General features: G+C 37.8%; 1 pseudogene; it reads left to right on the top strand.

Annotated features, from left to right (window-relative positions):
* The first annotated feature begins 1,253 nt into the window (after positions 1-1,253).
* LOC149233207 (cytochrome P450 71AU50-like) lies at positions 1,254-14,518 on the top strand (annotated as a pseudogene).
* The last annotated feature ends 4,078 nt before the right edge of the window (positions 14,519-18,596 follow it).

Here is an 18,596-nt window from a genome sequence, read left to right as displayed (position 1 = left end):
AATTATCATGTCCTTTTCAATGCTAATTGGCATGATTTTTTTCATAAAATCATGTCCAAGAAACATATCAGCACTAGTATCATTATTATATAAAGTGACATATGCTTCTTGTGATCCTAATAATATTGGAAAGTCTAGAGCAATATATGGAATTTTTATTAGTTGTTTGTTAACTGCCCTAAAATGGACTTGAGTGGGTTTCTAATAGTAAGAAGGAATGGCCTTGAATTTGCAATAGTTTCTCATAACTTCAGTATCAATCTGAGCATCAAGAATGTATTCTTTGTAACCTGGAACTTTTATTTTTACATGGATGACCGTCCTATCATCAATACCACTGATGTCATGAATGTTTCCATTACTGTGTTGATTAGCCAATAGTAATGGAGTTTGATACGAAAGGAAAGTAGAAGAAACAAACTGTGAGTTCAGACTATCAAGTTCTTACATGTTGTCTTGAATCCTTTATGCAAGCTCCTTTATCTCATTTCTGTCTCTTTGGAGATTTTCTTCTACCCTTTTAATCTTATCCAATAATTTTTCTGTAATATTACTAATGGGTCCTTGTGATGCTTATGTTGTTATATGCCAATCTAAAATCTCAAAGTCCTGTCCATCAGTTATCTTGTGAGGAATAGAAGCCTGCAAATGGTCAATCTTTTCTTGGAGGCGTCTTCGAGGAATAATCAAGCTAGGATGAAGAGAGGCCTTTTGTCTCTAGATTTCTTCAATTTGATGTTGGAGATCATAAAATGAAAACATGAAACAATTGGATAAATATGTACACTCACTACTGTCACTATTATTGTCTAAAAGAGAAACCTTTTGGAATTTTTCATCAATGTCATAGCTATTATCTGAATGAGTATTATGTACAAAAAAACATTCAAAATCAGAATCTGTCCGAGAAACTAAATCCCAATCAGCTGGATCATAAGAGGATTTAAAAACTTCAACAATCTTTTCTGGATTCCTTTCTTTCCTTTGTTGGGACATCTGTTGGTCCAATGACCAGTCTAACCACAAATAAAGCATTTAGACTGTTTTGTTAGTTTAGACCTTTTCTTGAAAACAAATTGTGATCTTCTGGCTATAGAAGATCTGGACCTATATTTGTTTTTCTTAATAGTAAGAGGTCAAGACCTACAAGAACACTTAACACTTTGGTCTTTTTGAGAACCCTTTCTGAGGTGGTTCTTATAACATTCAAAATGATATGTTTTAGTAAAGGAGTCACAGATGGTGGGGCTGAAATGCGGCTGCTTTTTGACATTCTTACGAGATTCGTTGGCGGCACATTCATTCTTGAGAATGGTAAGAATGTGTTGGTGAAGTGCGGATAGAGACCATGTATCTATGGAAATGTGTTGTGCAGATAGTGGCTATTGAACTAATTCAGGTATTTTACCTGGCATGGAGGCTATGTAGTGTCAGAGATAAGCCACAAATGGTGATCAGGGATTTTATAATAAATATTTTTCATTGTTCCTTAAAAGTGCCCACTTCATTGTTAAGATAAGGAGAAACATATATGTTGTAAGCAAAATCCGAAGGTGTCTACCGCGATAAGTGCCACTGTTGCTAAGGAAAGGTGTTGTTGGGCGTAGGACATGACCCATGATTACAAATATTCAATTTTTCAAGTGCTTTTAATCCTTTTATCTTCATCATTATGGATGCTAGGAGAATTTTTAATTTCTCTAATGGATCTCATGAAGCAACACATGAGAAAAAATGGGTATGGCTTACAAAGTTTTTGAACAAAAGAAATACAAATGTTTTGTTTGATATTAGAGTCTAGAGCAGGAATTTAATCCACAACCTAATTGGGAACTACCAAACATTGAGATGGAAAAGATATATAAACTCCCAATTTTTTAGTTCCATGCTACTACACTATTTAGATTTTCCTCTGTAAATGTTCTTGTTTCTGTTGGTCAAAGTGTATATCAAATTCCTCTCATTAGAAAGAAAGATGTAGAATGGGGTCTGAGTAATGATTACAAATACATACATATCGGACTCATACAATTTGGGATTAATCCTCTTGTATGACCAGGGTTAGATAACTCATGTCTAACTTGTGTTCTTGTTGCCAGACACAATAAGTTTGAAGACTTATTGATAGGAGGATTCCAAATTCCCTTAAATAATTGGTCATGATAGTTTGAAGACGCATTGATAGGAGGATTCCAAAATCCCCTAAATAATGGTCATGTTTGGTCTTCAGTCAGTGTCTTGAGCTGAGGCTAATGCTTCCTTATATAGGATGAGCCCTCTGAGTGTTGATCAAGCTTTTTATTCTTTCCCCAAAGTAAAGTATCATATCCCACAAAAGCATCATGATATGATACAAAGTGGAGATTCCAACTGGGGGAACCCACGAAAGCCATAATGTATGTACTAAAAAGTTATATAGAGTAGATATTAATTTACAAAAGATATCATATATGTACCTTTTATCTTCATCAGTATGGATGTTAGGCAAAGTTTTAATTTCTCTAATGAATCTCGTAAAAAAGCACATGAGAAAAAATGGGCATGGCTTACAAAGTTTTTTGAACAAAATCAATACACATGTTTTGTTTGATACTAGAGTCGTAGACCAGGAATTTAATCCACAACCTAATTGGGAAATACCAAACATTGAGATGGAAAAGATATATAAGCTCCCATTTTTTCGGTTCCCCGCTGCTACACTGTTCTGATGTAATAGTGACATAGATTTTTTAAGCGGTTTGGGGATGATTTGTTCCTTCAATCGGGTAAGTATGACACTTTTGAAATAATTATAGTTGTAATAGTGATAATCTATCTTTAGAAATTACTGATTATCTTAGTTCTGATTTCCAACAAAAAATATCGTGATTTACATATTCCATATTTCGTAAAGGTTGAGATATGATTCTGCGCAGATATTTGCAACCTTTACAAGTCATGCAGAGAGACCAGTGGGAGGATTAATGGAGGCCCAAAGTCTACGTCGCGTGCAGAGAGACCAGTGGCAGGATTAATGGAGGCCCAAAGTCTACGTCGCGTGCAGAGAGAATCGTGGAAGGTGATTTCCGGGCTCCAACTGGACCATAATTTCACGTGTGTTGACTATGACCATACCCCCATCCTGTAAGTAATGAGAGCCAAATTATTTTAACTGACGTCTATGCATGTTCGACCAACTTATAAGTATTTCCCCCACTCTACAGAAAAATATGTCCAGTAATTCATTGGGTTGGAAGTAGTGAGTGTGCACAGCTTAGATTGATCATGGCGACGGAGTTGGGTTTTCACCAGTTCCCAGTTTCGCGGAACGTAGGTAATCACTTTGATATTAAACTACTCAGTGCTTTTATCTTTGTATTGACAGTGGCGGCATGGATTTTCTTTTACAGGGGGAGAATGGAAAATCTGGTAGCATGCCTAAGGGGAGGCTGCCCCCGGGGCCGTTTTCGTTGCCCATCATCGGGAACCTTCACCTACTGGGAGACCTTCCCCACCGCGCTCTGGCGGCGCTATCTAAGAAATACGGGCCTCTCATGTCTCTCCGCCTCGGCTCCGCCCTCACCTTGGTCGTCTCCTCCCCAGATATGGCCAAGGAGTTTCTCAAGACCAATGACCACATTTTGCCATCAGGTCTCCATCCGCCTTTGCAAAATACTTGACCTATAATTCCTCAGATGTGGTCTTTTCTCCGTTAGGGCCTTACTGGAGGCAGATGTGCAAGGTCTGTGTTTTACAGGTGCTCCACTCTAAGCGCATAGAATACTTCCGCTACATAAGAGAAGAGGAAGTCTCCGCTGTTGGGGATTTTTCTGTCAAAATCCCAAAAACAATATAAACTGCACACAGAGACAATACTCTGATGCTGCCACAGGATCTTTAACACAGCGGAAGTTTAAAAGATTGTTTCTGAGAACAGAGTATAACATGCATAAAAGGGATTTTTATTAAAAAAACTTGGTACAAAATTCATCCTCTTTCACTCAGAAGGATTCACCAGAAAGAAATACAGTGCTATTATATTCATTCATTTCCCATTACATTCAGTATGCTACGCTGCTGCGTATTACAAACATTCACTTGTGCTGCTGTGCTTTTGCACACGCTCACTCTCTCTACATACTACTACACACACACACAACAACAACAAAAAAAACTGATTACATACAAAATTTGAGCGAATTAATGAATGAGGATGGAGACCCATGCTGTGAGCTGCTCAAGGCTGTCCTTCTTGTCCTCGACTATGTTTCATATTTACTGTGGTGGCTGAGAAATTCAATGTGAAAGAGTTGGATTGCAACCTGTTTCCTTCTTCGGCCATACTAAGAATTGAATGCAGTCGCCTACTGCTGTACTGCTTCACGTCCGCTCTTAACTAGCTCCGCGCCAATTCTCTGTTTCTCCTCATATTTGAAAATATATGAAAAGCACTGCAGAACACATAAAGTTTCCTTTTGACGGACTTCAAAAGTTAAACCATTATGCTTCGGAAACCCATCGGGTCCGGGCTTCATCGCATAGCACTCATATAAAAGATTGTGTACCCATGGTTTCCCCGATTGCGATATGTCGATCGCGCTATGGGCCGATACCTCCGATCATATATATATATATATATATGCCTGAAATACATTAAAACACGAAAAAGAGCCGCTTACGGAACTGAAATAATATTAAACAAAATTTTGAATACCCGTCGGGTCCGGGTTATCGGGTCGCAACATAACCCATGGTAAAGCCTGCCATATTGAAAATGCCGATAGCGATACGCCGATGCGATATCGGCGATCGCTCATCGCAACCTTTAAATGCATCTTTGTAAGTCCTCCACTGCGACTTCGCCGATGCGATATCGGCGATCGCTCATCGGCGATATTTCTTATCGCTGCCACTGCCTACCTGCGATTTGGTTTTTCTCATAATATTGGAGTGTTTATGCCTCCCGATCCTTGGTAACTTTCCGGCGCTGTTTTGGTAGGAATGCAAGCGCTCGGTCATTAGCTTAGTGCTGCTGCACGCCTCAACTGTTGCACAGTTGAAATTACATTTTCAACACTCCCCTTTAATTTCAACTGTTGGGCATTCAATCATACCCAAACACTTCCTCAAAAATTCAAAGCTTTTCTGATCCAATGGCTTTGTCAAAATGTCTGCTACCTGTTCCTGAGTACTACAATGTTGTAAACTGATTTCTCCATTGCTTACCAATTCTCTAATATAATGAAACCTTGTATCAATGTGTTTCGTTCGTTTGTGAAACACAGAATTCTTGGACAGGGCAATAGCAGAGCTATTGTCACAATAAATCATTGTTGCTTTTGCCTGCTCTTGGCCTAAGCTCCTCAACATTCTTCTCATCCACTCTACTTGACATGCTGCTGCTGTAGCTTCTACGTACTCTGCTTCTGTTGTAGACAATGCCACAATTGGCTGTTTCTTGGAAGCCCATGAAATGGCTCCTGAACCCATGTGAAAAACGTAACCGGATGTGCTTTTTCGATCATCCACGCTTCCAGCCCAATCGCTATTAGTATATCCAACTAAATCTGAACTTTCTGAAAAAGTATATAAGATGCCAAATCCTTTTGTACCTTTGATATACCTCAAAATTCTCTTCGCTGCCTGCCAATGTGCCTCTTTTGGCCTTTCCATGAATCTAGAAATTAAACTAACAGCAAACATTATGTCAGGCCTAGTTGCAGTTAAATACATAAGACTGACAACTATGCTCTTATATAAGCTGGGATCAAAATCCTTGCTGTTGTCCTCTTTGCTGAGTTTTAATCCCACTACCGTGGGAGTGTTTGCTGCTTTGCTTCTTGCATATTAAACCTGCTCAACAATTCATTTACATATCTTGCTTGAGAGATAAAAATTCCATTTTCATTTTGATTTACTTATATCCCTAAGAAGTATCTTAGCAAGCCCATGTCAGTCATCTCAAACTCTTCTTTCATGACTGATTTAAAATTTTCAATGAGGTAGTCATCATTACCTGTAAAAATCACATCATCAACATACAAGACAACTATTAAAATCTTACCATCCTTTTCTTTGATGTAGACAGTGGGTTCTCCCTCACATTTGTCAAATTCATTTTCCAATAGATAGGAATCTATTCTACTGTACCACGCTCTTGGAGCTTGCTTCAGCCCATAAAGAGCTTTCTTCAATTTGCAAACTTTGTGTTCTTGGCCTTTCTTCTCATAGCCTAGAGGCTGCTCAATATATACCTCCTCCTTTAACACTCCATTTAGGAATGCCGACTTCACATCCATTTGGTAGACTTTCCATTTGTTTTGTGCTGCTATGGACAACACTACTCTCACGGTTTCCATTCTTGCAACCGGTGCGAAAGTCTCCTCATAATCTCTCCCATATTGCTGCTTGTATCCCTTGACGACCAGCCTTGCCTTATGTCTTTCAATTTTGCCTTCAGCATTGCACTTGGTCTTATAGACCCATTTGACTCCAATAACTTCTTTACCTTTTGGTAGCTCAACCAAATCCCATGTCTTGTTTCTTTCTATGGCATTCATCTCCTCATCCATAGCTTCTATCCATTTCTTATCTTTAATAGAATATTCGAAATGAATAGGGTCTTCAACATGACAATACAAGGCAAATAAGGAATTCATTCCTTCATTATAAATGTCGCTTAGATTCCTAAACTTCTTACCTCTTTCACTTGGTGTGCAAATTCTTGAAGATGCACTTGAATCTCCTCCTTGTGGTGTGCTTGGAGAAGCACTCTCATTTCTTCTCAAGGGTGTTCCTTGTTGTCCTTGTGTTGGCGCTGTTGTTTGGGGACGCATTTCAGCCACGTCTTCATCATCTTCATCATGAGACAAACAATTTTTAACATTAACTGTTTTCTCTATGCTTCCATCCCAAGCTTCCTCCTCAATGAAATGAACATCTCTGCTCACAAAGAATTTCTTGGTGGATGGGATATACAGCCTGTAAGCTTTGGATTCCTCACTGTATCCGATGAAGATACATTTCTCCCCTTTGCTATCCAACTTCCTCCTTAGCTGATCAGGAATGTGTGCATAGGCCACACATCCAAAAAAATTCATGTGGGTGACTCCTTGCTTTCTCCTACTCCATGCTTCTTCCGGCACTTTGTTCATCACAGCTTTTGTAGGACACCTATTCAAGATATATACAGCACAGTTTACGGCTTCAGCCCAATAATCATTTGGCAAATGTTTTGCCTTCAACATGCTCCTTGCCATATCCATGATGGTCCTGTTCTTCCTTTCAGCAACTCCATTTTGCTGTGGGGTGTACCTAGCTATAAACTGTTTATGAATTCCATTTTCTCTACAAAACCGTAGGAATTCCTTGGAGATATACTCACCTCCTCTGTCTGTTCTCAAGACTTTAATACGCAGCCCACTTTGATTTTCAACAAGTGCTTTGAAATTTCGAAATTTTTCAAACACTTCACTTTTGTTTTTCAAGAAATAAGCCCAAGTCTTTCTTGTAAAATCATCAATGAATGTTAGAAAATATTGGCTGCCTGCTAAAGATTGATTTTGCATCAGTCCACATAAATCTGAGTGGACAATCTCTAAGGGTGCTTTTGCCCTTATGCTTTTCCCGTTTGGAAAACTTTCTCTGTGTTGTTTTCCTAATATGCAGCCTTCACAAAGGCTGTCCGGTTTCTCTATCAATGGTAATCCTCTTACCATTTCTTTTCTGCTCAACAAGTTAAGACCTCCAAAGTTTAGATGTCCAAATCTCAAGTGCCACAACCAATTTTCATCTTTTGGTTGGCTTTGGAAAGCCTCTTGGGAAACTGCTGCAATTACTTCTTTGTTTTTCAATTCTGCTCTTATTCTGAGAGGGAACATCCTGTTCCTCGTCATCTTCACTTCATCAATGCATCTTTTGATGGGTGCTATATCCATGATGGTGCATACATCATTCTCAAAGAAGACATTGTAACCCTTTTGAACAAGTTGTCCAATACTCAAGAGGTTACATCTCATTCCAGGAACATAATAGACATCTGCTATGGTTTTCCTCTCACCTTGCTTTGTAAATATTTTGACTTCTCCTTTACCCATAACAGAAATTTTTCTATCAGTCCCAAGTGTGACGTGTGACTTTACACTTTGATCTAAAGCAGAAAACAAAGCTATGTTTCCTGTCATATGGTTGTCGCAACCGGAGTCTAGAAACCATATATCTTCACTGTTTATTTCAACCATGTTACAAGCTAATAGCACATTATCTTGGCTGACATTTTCTCTAGTAATATTTACATTAGTTCTATTATTCACATCATGCTGCTTCTTCCTACATTCACTGGCATAATGCCCATATTTTTTACAATAATAATATTGGACATTGGATTTTTCATACCTTTGTCCTTGAGCATGATGTTGTCCTCCTTGTTGGCTGCTTCCTTGACCTTGGTTCTGATTTGGATTGCTGCCTCTTCCTTGAGCATTTGCTGGACTGTTCCTTCCACCTCTATTTTGGCTTCTGCCTCTTCCTCTCTTATTTCCTCTGCATTGACCTCTTCCTCTTCCAAAGGACATCTGGGTCTTGAAGGCTTGCTCTAGAGATGAGTTTTCATTTCTACTCAACCTCTGCGGATGTGTGATCAGTGATGCATGAAGCTCATCAACTGAAAAGTTTGAGAGATCCTTTGTCTCTTCTATGGTGGTGACAATCACATGGAACCTTGAGGGTAGGCACCTCAATAGTTTCTCCACAATCCTCCTTTCTTCAAGTATCTCTCCATGAGATCTTATTTGTGTGACCAGGCCAATTACTTGAGTGAAGAATGAGTCAATATTATCTGACTCCTTCATGTTCAGGTTCTCAAAATCTTTCCTCAGCAACTGTAGCTTTGTTGTCTTCACTATCTCCATGCCTTGATAGGCTGTCTTGAGAGTTTGCCATGCATATTTGGATGTCTTAGATGCTGCTAACCTTGGAAACATGCTTCCATGCACTACCTGATACAAGAAGAAGAGGGCTTTTGAGTCCTTCTTCTTGTGGCTCTTTAACAGATCCTTCTCTCCCTGAGTTAAAGAATTAAACTCATTTTCATCTGTTGGTTGTTCAAAACCATCTTCAACTATTTCCCATAAGTCTTGGGAAGCAAACAAGGCTTTCATTGTTATTTCCCAATAGTCATAGTTTTTACCATCAAATAATGGGAGCTGCATACCCATGCTATTGCTGGTGCTGGTGCCAGCCATTCTTGCACTACTTGACTATGCTTCAAAATATAGTCAAGTATTTAAGAGAAATACCTTGGATTCTTTTTCCTGAGTCTTCACACTGCTGGAGAAGTTGCTGCAATAAGAATCCTTCCTTCAGCTTCTTTGAACCCTTCAAAGAGCCTGGACAAGCTCTGATACCACTGTTGGGGATTTTTCTGTCAAAATCCCAAAAACAATATAAACTGCACACAGAGACAATACTCTGATGCTGCCACAGGATCTTTAACACAGCGGAAGTTTAAAAGATTGTTTCTGAGAACAGAGTATAACATGCATAAAAGGGATTTGTATTAAAAAAAACTTGGTACAAAATTCATCCTCTTTCACTCAGAGGGATTCACCAGAAAGAAATACAGTGCTATTCTATTCATTCATTTCCCATTACATTCAGTATGCTACGCTGCTGCGTATTACAAACATTCACTTGTGCTGCTGCGCTTTTGCACGCACTCACTCTCTCTACAGACTACTACACACACACACAACAAAAAAAAAAATTGATTACATACAAAATTTGAGCGAATTAATGAATGAGGATGGAGACCCATGCTGTGAGCTGCTCGAGGCTGTCCTTCTTGTCCTCGACTGAGTTTCATATTTACTGTGGTGGCTGAGAAATTCAATGTGAAAGAGTTGGATTGCAACCTGTTTCCTTCTTCGGCCATACTAAGAATTGAATGCAGTCGCCTACTGCTGTACTGCTTCACGTCCGCTCTTAACTAGCTCCGCGCCAATTCTCTGTTTCTCCTCATATTTGAAAATATATGAAAATCACTGCAGAACACATAAAATTTCCTTTTGACGGACATCAAAATTTAAACCATTATGCTTCGGAAACCCATCGGGTCCGGGCTTCATCGCATAGCACTCATATAAAAGATTGTGTACCCATGGTTTCCCCGATTGCAATATGTCGATCGCGCTATGGGCCGATACCTCCGATCATATGTGTGTGTGTGTGTGTGTGTGTGTGTGTGCCTGAAATACATTAAAACACGAAAAAGAGCCACTTACGGAACTGAAATAATATTAAACAAAATTTTGAATACCTGTCGGGTCCAGGTTATCGGGTCGCAACATAACCCATGGTAAAGCCTGCCATATTGAAAATGCCGATAGCGATATGCCGATGCGATATCGGTGATCGCTCATCGCAACCTTTAAATGCATCTTTGTAAGTCCTCCACTGCGACTTCGCCGATGTGATATCGACGATCGCTCATCGGCGATCGCTCATCGGCGATATTTCTTATCGCTGCCACTGCCTGCATGCAATTTCGTTTTTCTCATAACATTGGAGTGTTTATGCCTCCCGATCCTTGGTAACTTTCCGACGCAGTTTTGGTAGGAAATGCAAGCGCTCGGTCATTAGCTTAGTGCTGCTGCACGCCTCAACTGTTGCATAGTTGAAATTACATTTTCAACATCCGCCATGATTCGCTCTGTTCTGAATTCAATTCATCAGCCTGTGAACATTACCAAGATCGTGTCGGGTCTGGTGACTGATATAATGTGCAGGATGGCCTTCGGTAGAAAATATAGTGACCAGGACATAATTGGCAACATAGAGTTGGTATCAATGGTGAAAGAAATTGTTGCATTGTCTGGTTCTTTTAACATTGGAGACTACATACCGTACTTGGCCTGGATGGATCTCCAAGGCTTCAGCCGTCTTCAAGAAAGTAAGGAAGTCGCATGACGATTTCTTAGAGAAAGTAATTGATTATCACATTGCTCAGAATGACGCCAACGCTCCACAAGATCTTGTGGATGTTTTAATTGCAGCCTCGGTCGATAAAAATGCAGGGTTCCAACCTTCACGAGATAATATTAAAGCCGTTCTTCTGGTAAGTATATTTGGCTTGAAATTCATCTTCTACCATTGAGGTTAGGTTACTTTTTACCTTTTCTTTTTTATTTTGGAATTATTTTAGTGTGGTTTTTTTAATTGGGATTATGAATTATATTGGATAGCGTTAGATCTGAGATTTTTGTAATCTATAATGTAGATAAGTGTTTTTAGGATTAACCATATTTTAAGGATTGGGTCGATCTTTTGAACCAACTAATGTGGTTCATATCCAATCTTGAAAATATGATTAATCCAAAAAACATTTATCTATATATTCGATAGTTTTAAATGTCAAAAAATATTGGCAAAAATAATTGCAAATAATTGATGTTTGGAACTATACAGTGTGATTTATCATTTTATGGGTAAGATAAACATTATTGAAGATGAACCATAATATATAGTTAGAAATGTCAAAAAAATATTGGCAAAAATAATTTCAATGTGATGGATGGGAAGGGATAATATTAAAGTGGTTATTGTGGTAAGTATGTTGATTTGAAATTCTTCTTCATGATCGAGATTTATTGTGGTTTGTCATTTTATCCCAAAGATGAACCATACTAATTGGTTTAAAATATTGGCAAAAATAATTTTCATGTGTTAAAGATATTATTAAAGAAGCTATTCTAATAAATATGTTGATTTGAAATTCTTCTTCCCCAACCAGATTATTTTGCCTATGTTTCAAATCATCCACTGTGATTCATAATTTTAGTGTGATGGATTTAGAAGAGATAATATTAAAGCTGTTAAAGATAATATTAAAGTCGTTATTCTAGTAAATATGTTGGTTTGAAATTCTTCTTCCTCATCCAGATTATTTGGACAATGTTTTGAACCATCTAGTATAATTCATCATTTTATCCCAAAAATGAACCATACTAAATAGTTTTTTGACAAAAATAATTCCAATGTGATAGATCGAGAAGAAATAATATTAAAACTATTATGGCAAGTATGTTAATTTGAAATTTATCTCCCCGATCTATCCTATTGAATTTTATTTTTTTCAATTTACAACATTTTATCCCAAAAATGAACAATACTAGATAGTTTTTTGGACCAAAAAACAATTGCAATGTAATAAATTCAGAAAAAATAATATTAAAACTGTTATGGTAAGTATTTTTTTCAATTTACAACATTTTATCCCAAAAATGAACAATACTAGATAGTTTTTTGACAAAAATAATTGCAATGTAATAAATTCAGAAAAAGTAATTGCAATGTAATAAATTCAGAAAAAGTAATATTAAAACTGTTATGGTAAGTATGTTAATATGAAATTTATCGCCTTCGATCATATTGAGATTATTTCGTCAATTTCTCAAACCATCTAATACGATTCATTATTAATCATTTTATCTGGAAAATGAATCACACTAACAGGTTTAGGGTTTAGAATGTTTCAAAAAAAAATTGTCAGCTAAAATAATAATTTCAATATGATGAGCAAAACTATGCACTAAGTCTTCCTTGATTCTTAAGAATAACACAGAGAGTATATATAATATGATGGACAAGAAAATAAATTTCAAATGAATCGTAATCACAAAGAAACCTTCATTCTAAAGTATGTTGATTTTGGATATATTATTTCATCAATTATTCCAATGGTTTCCGATAATTCAATAATTGTGACCCCGAACTTATGTTTACAATGGTGAAAGGATATGTTCGCCGCTGGCACGGACACGTCTTCTACAACCTTAGACTGGACAATGGCCGAACTACTGAAGAACCCTCCAGTGATGAAGAAGCTTCAGGAGGAGTTGGAACGTGTAGTTGGATTCAATCGCATGGTAAGCGAGTCTGACCTGCCTAGTCTCGTTTACTTACAAGCTGTGGTGAAAGAAACACTTAGGCGGGGCCGTTTGGGGTTCCCCACGCTTCTGTGGAGGACTGCACTATATTGGGTTATCAAATCCCCAAGGGAACTCGCGTTCTGGTGAACCTTTGGGAGATTGCAGCGAATCCTGAGTCATGAGGGGAGGATGCAGATACTTTCAATCCAGAGAGATTTATGAAAGCTGGCTCCATAGATTCTAGAATTCAGAACTTTGAGTGGCTTCCGTTTGGAGGAGGCAGGAGAGGATGTCCAGGACAGCAACTGGCAATTCTTGTTGTCGAGTTTGCAGTGGCCCAACTCGTGCACTGTTTCAATTGGAAGCTTCCTGAGGGCATGGATGTGAAGGACCTGGACATGACTGAAAAGTATGAATTTACAATGCCCAGATCCCACAAACTCTTTGCGGTTCCAACTACTCGATTTGCCGTAGCAATGTAATTACATATGTATCATATTTGTATTGCCAACTGGTCACATTACGTTGTGTGGGAGTAAAATAAAAACAGCAGACCACGTAGAAACTGTTGAAATAAAGCCCTGGTCTTGTAGAAACTTCTTACCAGACGGGACATTATACTTTATAGTGTTTAATAGCTTGGTTATTAATTACGTAGATGTTAGGAATTTTTACTTAATTCCAAAGATGTGATTTTCATTTTCTGCTCTAGAGCTGTGAAGTTCTGTGACCAATTCGCTGCGACCAGAATTGAAAAACCTGTAACTGAGTTTCGAGTCACTGATATAACAGGATTATACCGGATATCTTATAATATCCTCCTTGTCAGTAATACATTCACACGGAATATTGTTGAATTAAAATCTTACCATGAATCAGATCGTTGGATAGGAACAAGTAGTGGCGAAAAGTAGAAATAGTGGAAAAGAAATTTGTAAAGATTTATCTTTAATATGGATTTGATATGAGTGGAAAGGTTTTTATTTTCTTCCCTCGTAAATTTTTTTTATGAGTTTATATTATTTAATTGTTTTTTATAATTGTTTAATTTTTAGATTTTTTATAATTTTTATTTTATTTTACTTGATAGAGTAAAATTTTAATTAGATTTTGATAACTAATTACACATCATAAGGCATCGTAGAATGGGTTTCTGGGCTAAGCATTGTAGAATGGGTTTCTGGGCTTTTTATTGCTATGGTTTTATATTAAAATTTGGTAAAATAATTTTTAATTTAAATATTTTTTTAATATATAAATAGATTTGTTTAAATAGATAAATAGATTCAAATATCTTTAAAAAAATATATGGAGTATTTAAATTATGTAGAATGCATATATCAAATTTATAGTTCTAACAAAACTTTGCTATATTTTGAAAAAAATTAATCTGAAAATATATAAATAACTATTTACAATTATTTATATTTATATTGTAAATAATTTTATTTTGTTTCTTTGTGAAATCTTGTTTTGAATAGCCGGCAGAGGTTGGTTCTCGTGGCTGGTTCTCGTGGCCAACGAACAATCTGCTAAGTCGTACGTGCCGCTCTGTAGGTTCGAGCCTCGTCTTAATCGAGGGTCGTTCTTGCGGGCTTGGTGGTTTCTCCTAGAGGTTATAGTGGCAGCCAGTGGAATTTGACCCCGTTAGATACCACCGTTGTTGCTGATTTCGCTAGTCAACAAACAAAAAAAAAACATCTTGTTTTGAATATATATATATATATAGATATCCAATATTCCAAAATATTTATAATAGTGTATACAAATCAATGATTGAGATTTATTTCCAAATAGTTATGTCTTTTTATTTTTTTAATTTAATTTATTATTTAAAAAATGTATATAAACAAATTTCATAAGATGTGAGTTATTATTTCTGGAGCATGTGGTATTGATAATCTATATGGTATTGTAACAAAAATATATATACAAATTAAAAATCTCCATAATAAAGTGTTTGTAAGTTTCCATGATTAATGAGTATATTGCATGTTTTTTAAAATATTTATATCTTTAATTTATATTAATATTTTTATAATTAATATTAAATTAAAATAAATTCATAATTTAATTACCTTTTATGATTTTTTTTAATCTCATTCAAATATGTACTTTCAAGCCTATGACAACATTAGTTATTTTATGTTATAATATCTTAACTTAAAAAAATAAGTTAATAGCCAAATCTAAAGAAATAGGTTATCGAGGACCTACATTTTCCATGAGCGAAAGTTTCTCAATTTTTTGCCAAGGGGTATTTGTGGATAATTATTCCATTCATGAACAAGTGTAATATGAAACATTGCTTCTTAGTACCCGCTTCTTATGAAAAACGTAATTGATACGAGAACTTATTTGTTCCACCAAAGATTTCTATAAAGTAATGGTGGCCGAGGGAGAGGCCAAGAAAAGCTAGAAACAAGGATAGAAAGGACACATTTAGAAGGGATGAGAAGAGGAAATACAAAGATGGATGAAGAGTGGTAGCGAGGAGATGAATCAGCAAGAGCTACTAGTAGGTAGCGCTTAAGAGAAGAGAAGAGAAAGGGATTGCCTCTCGATCCTTGGAGGTTGTGGGTTGAGTATCTAGTCTCTTGAGCCTTGTAACAACTTAGGGTCCCTGGAGACAGTCGGTTGAGATAGGATCCCTAAATCTCTATAACAACTTGGGTCCCTAGAGGCTATGGGTTGAGACAGAGGTCTTTGGATCCCTGTAGCAGCTTAGGTCTCTAGAGACTATGGGTTGGGATGGAATCTTTGGAGCCCCGTAACAACTTGAGTCCCCTAGAGGCTCTGGGTTGAGATAGCAGACTGTTGAGCCCTTTAACAACTTTGGAAAATACCATCCTAGAGTAGTAGTAGAGGAAGACTAGATTGAATATTTATGGTTACCGCCCTGATCGAACAATGGATTTTGGACTCCTTAGAAGGGGGAGAATCACTATGTGTGCAATTGGGGCTGAGGTTGGGAGCCTCTGGACTCCTGGTGTCTACCAAGAAAGTAGTTATCAGTTAGTGGGATTGAGGAAGGAAGTCCTACGGGGTCCCTGATTTAGTGGCAGTTGATGTCCTAGTCCTAGAAGTAAGCAACCCCCCAGACTCTAGAATTTGGCTTGTGGGTGACAAATGCAAGTAAGTGTGGTTGCAACTGTCTATGGTTGGGTGGAGAGTCCTTGTCCTAGACTCAGTTTCCCATCAAGTTCAAAGATAAGTATATTTGTATGTCATTTATCTTCTAATGAATCATGTCGAAGTATTATAGATGATGGTTCTAGATTCAGGGACTACACTATGTTGATTATGCTTGCATATGTGGTACATTTTCCTTGGGGATATGTTATTGATGTATATAAATATATGTGTTGATCATATAGATGCATGTGTGTGTGAAAGATGAAAGCAAGAATGTGTGAAATGATTGTGAATGATGGTCACAAAACATCTGATGCATAATAGGCATAAAAAACTACATGATAACAAAGGCTAAGCCACAACACTGAGTTGAGCCTAGACCTACATACATGTTTAATAATGTGGAAAGCAGCACATACATAACTTATTAAGGAAGAGACAGAAATCGTTACATGTCATGACCGAGCTATGAGAGCTTGGATTAATAGTTGAAAAATATTGGGTTCTGAGACCCCTTTTATCAATATGTAGATTACATGGAAGACCCTCTGCATACTAGGGCTTGTATTCACTTATATGTCATTTGTTGTCCAGTTACAAGTTGTTGTGTTGCATGGCAAACAATGCATTAATGACAATGAGAGTTTTCCCCTAGAACCAATTGAGCCGCCAACTTTTCCTGAATGTCTTTTAGCCTATCATTTTCAGCAGGTTGGATACCTATTTTTGGCATCATTGGGTAGTTGTTAAGGCACCCAAAGGCTCCATGTAGTGTCATGTAACTTCTCGTAGGCTTGGCACAGGGTCCGCTACCATTGGCGTGTTGTAGAAGAGGTAGGAACCTCTCAAGACTACACACAAATCTCGTGGTAGGTAAGTGACGTAGGAGAACCTATGTCACCTTAGGTAGCATTCCCTCCCAGTGAGAAGGGAAGAATTGTGGGCCAAGTACCCAATGGAGAATCTATCACCTAAGCTCAGGCAGGATAATGTTGTAAACAACCCTAAGAAGCCAATGAAATCATCATGAAACCATGAAGCACATCTGGTAGTCCACCATATTCCTAAAATAGATCCATTTTCACCAAGACTGACTCAAGGAAGCCTGTGCGGTGGTAGAGCGGGTAGTCGAGGATGTTGCAGATATCTTTTTCTACGACACTACGTGATACAAAGTCAAGTTCCCTTGACCGATTCATGGCAAGAATGAGGAGGAAGGCTTTGTTGTGGTGTACAGGAGTGAGGCCATGAACTTATAGGAAAAGTGTGAGCTAACCTTATCCTTTGCTCGGTCAAAACTCTAGTCAAGGGAGGGTTTCAATTGGTAGAACCATATCCCCCCTCACACGATTGGTCGGAATGACGAGGCAAAAAATATGTAGAGCCAATGCCCAAAAGATAATTTAATTTGAAGTCAGGGACTTGAGGGTAAAGGGCACCAAAGTTCTATCAAGTGTTGGTGATGAAAACTTCTTCCTTCACTCGAATCCATTAGGCGGGGAAGCTACCAGAGGTGGCCACCCCAGAAGCCGAGAAGGTTGGAACCCTAGAGTGTTGTTAGATGGATGTCTTAAGGGGCTCTGGGTTCAAGGGTTCCCGTTTACTTAGCAAAACCAAGTGTCAACCTAGTCATCGGGGAATCCCTCACTTTCCTTAAATAAGGTAAATGACGACTTATCGTCAAGGTTGAAGTGACATCAACATGACACTATGAAGGACACGTCATAAGCATTTTGGCAATGTTTGGTACCCAAATCAGCCACACACGGGTGACATGTGGACCTCTTGCAAAACTACACAGTGTGGATGATGTTGACATGATGTCTTCCGAGCGATGGTGAGAAACCTTGTAATTATGGATGGATGAAGGTCCTGAGAAACGTAGGTAGGATGGATTTTCAGTTGAAAGTGCACTGGTTGACAGATAAATTCTCTGTCACCTGGGGCCGTTAACCCAAAAGTATTTTGATAAGGGCATCAGGGTTGTGGAGCCCACAGGGGCACTAGTGGATAGTGTGTGGATGGTTGCGTGGTAGCTAGAATATTGGAAGTCCTTAACCATTACAGAAAATAATATCGAATGTGTCAGGGTAACAAGATGGATAGAGTATGGGTGGTTAGACCCACACCAACATGGCAGGTCATTGACGGGAAAGAAGGTCATCATCGTAGAGTAGTGGTCTGTCAACCGAAAGGTCAAATTTCGGGGGGAACTTCAACTTTAGAGTTCAAGACATGCTGAGCGTCCTAGAGTCGTCACATGCCAGCGAAAAGATCGAGATTTCGAAGGCGACTCTGGATTGCAATTTCAAGGTGTGTTAAGGACCCAAAGCTGCATCGAAATAGTTAGTGAATATATATATATATATATATATATATATATATATATATATATATATAGATATATATATACCCCCATTCCTTGAATGCAAAATGAAGAGATCAGATACATTACAGTATTTTATTTTGGAATTTATTATAGGTTAAAATTCGTATTCACTACAAAATATTTAAGGGGAACGTCTAAGGGCGGCACCTATAAATGGTCACATTCCA

The sequence above is a fragment of the Pinus tabuliformis genome, chromosome J, assembly GCF_031772625.1.
Source record: "Pinus tabuliformis cultivar Carrire ecotype Pingquan chromosome J, CPIR1, whole genome shotgun sequence".
Classification (NCBI taxonomy): domain Eukaryota; kingdom Viridiplantae; phylum Streptophyta; class Pinopsida; order Pinales; family Pinaceae; genus Pinus; species Pinus tabuliformis.
Note: the sequence above shows the minus strand (reverse complement) of the source record. Positions and strands in the feature narration are given on the sequence as shown.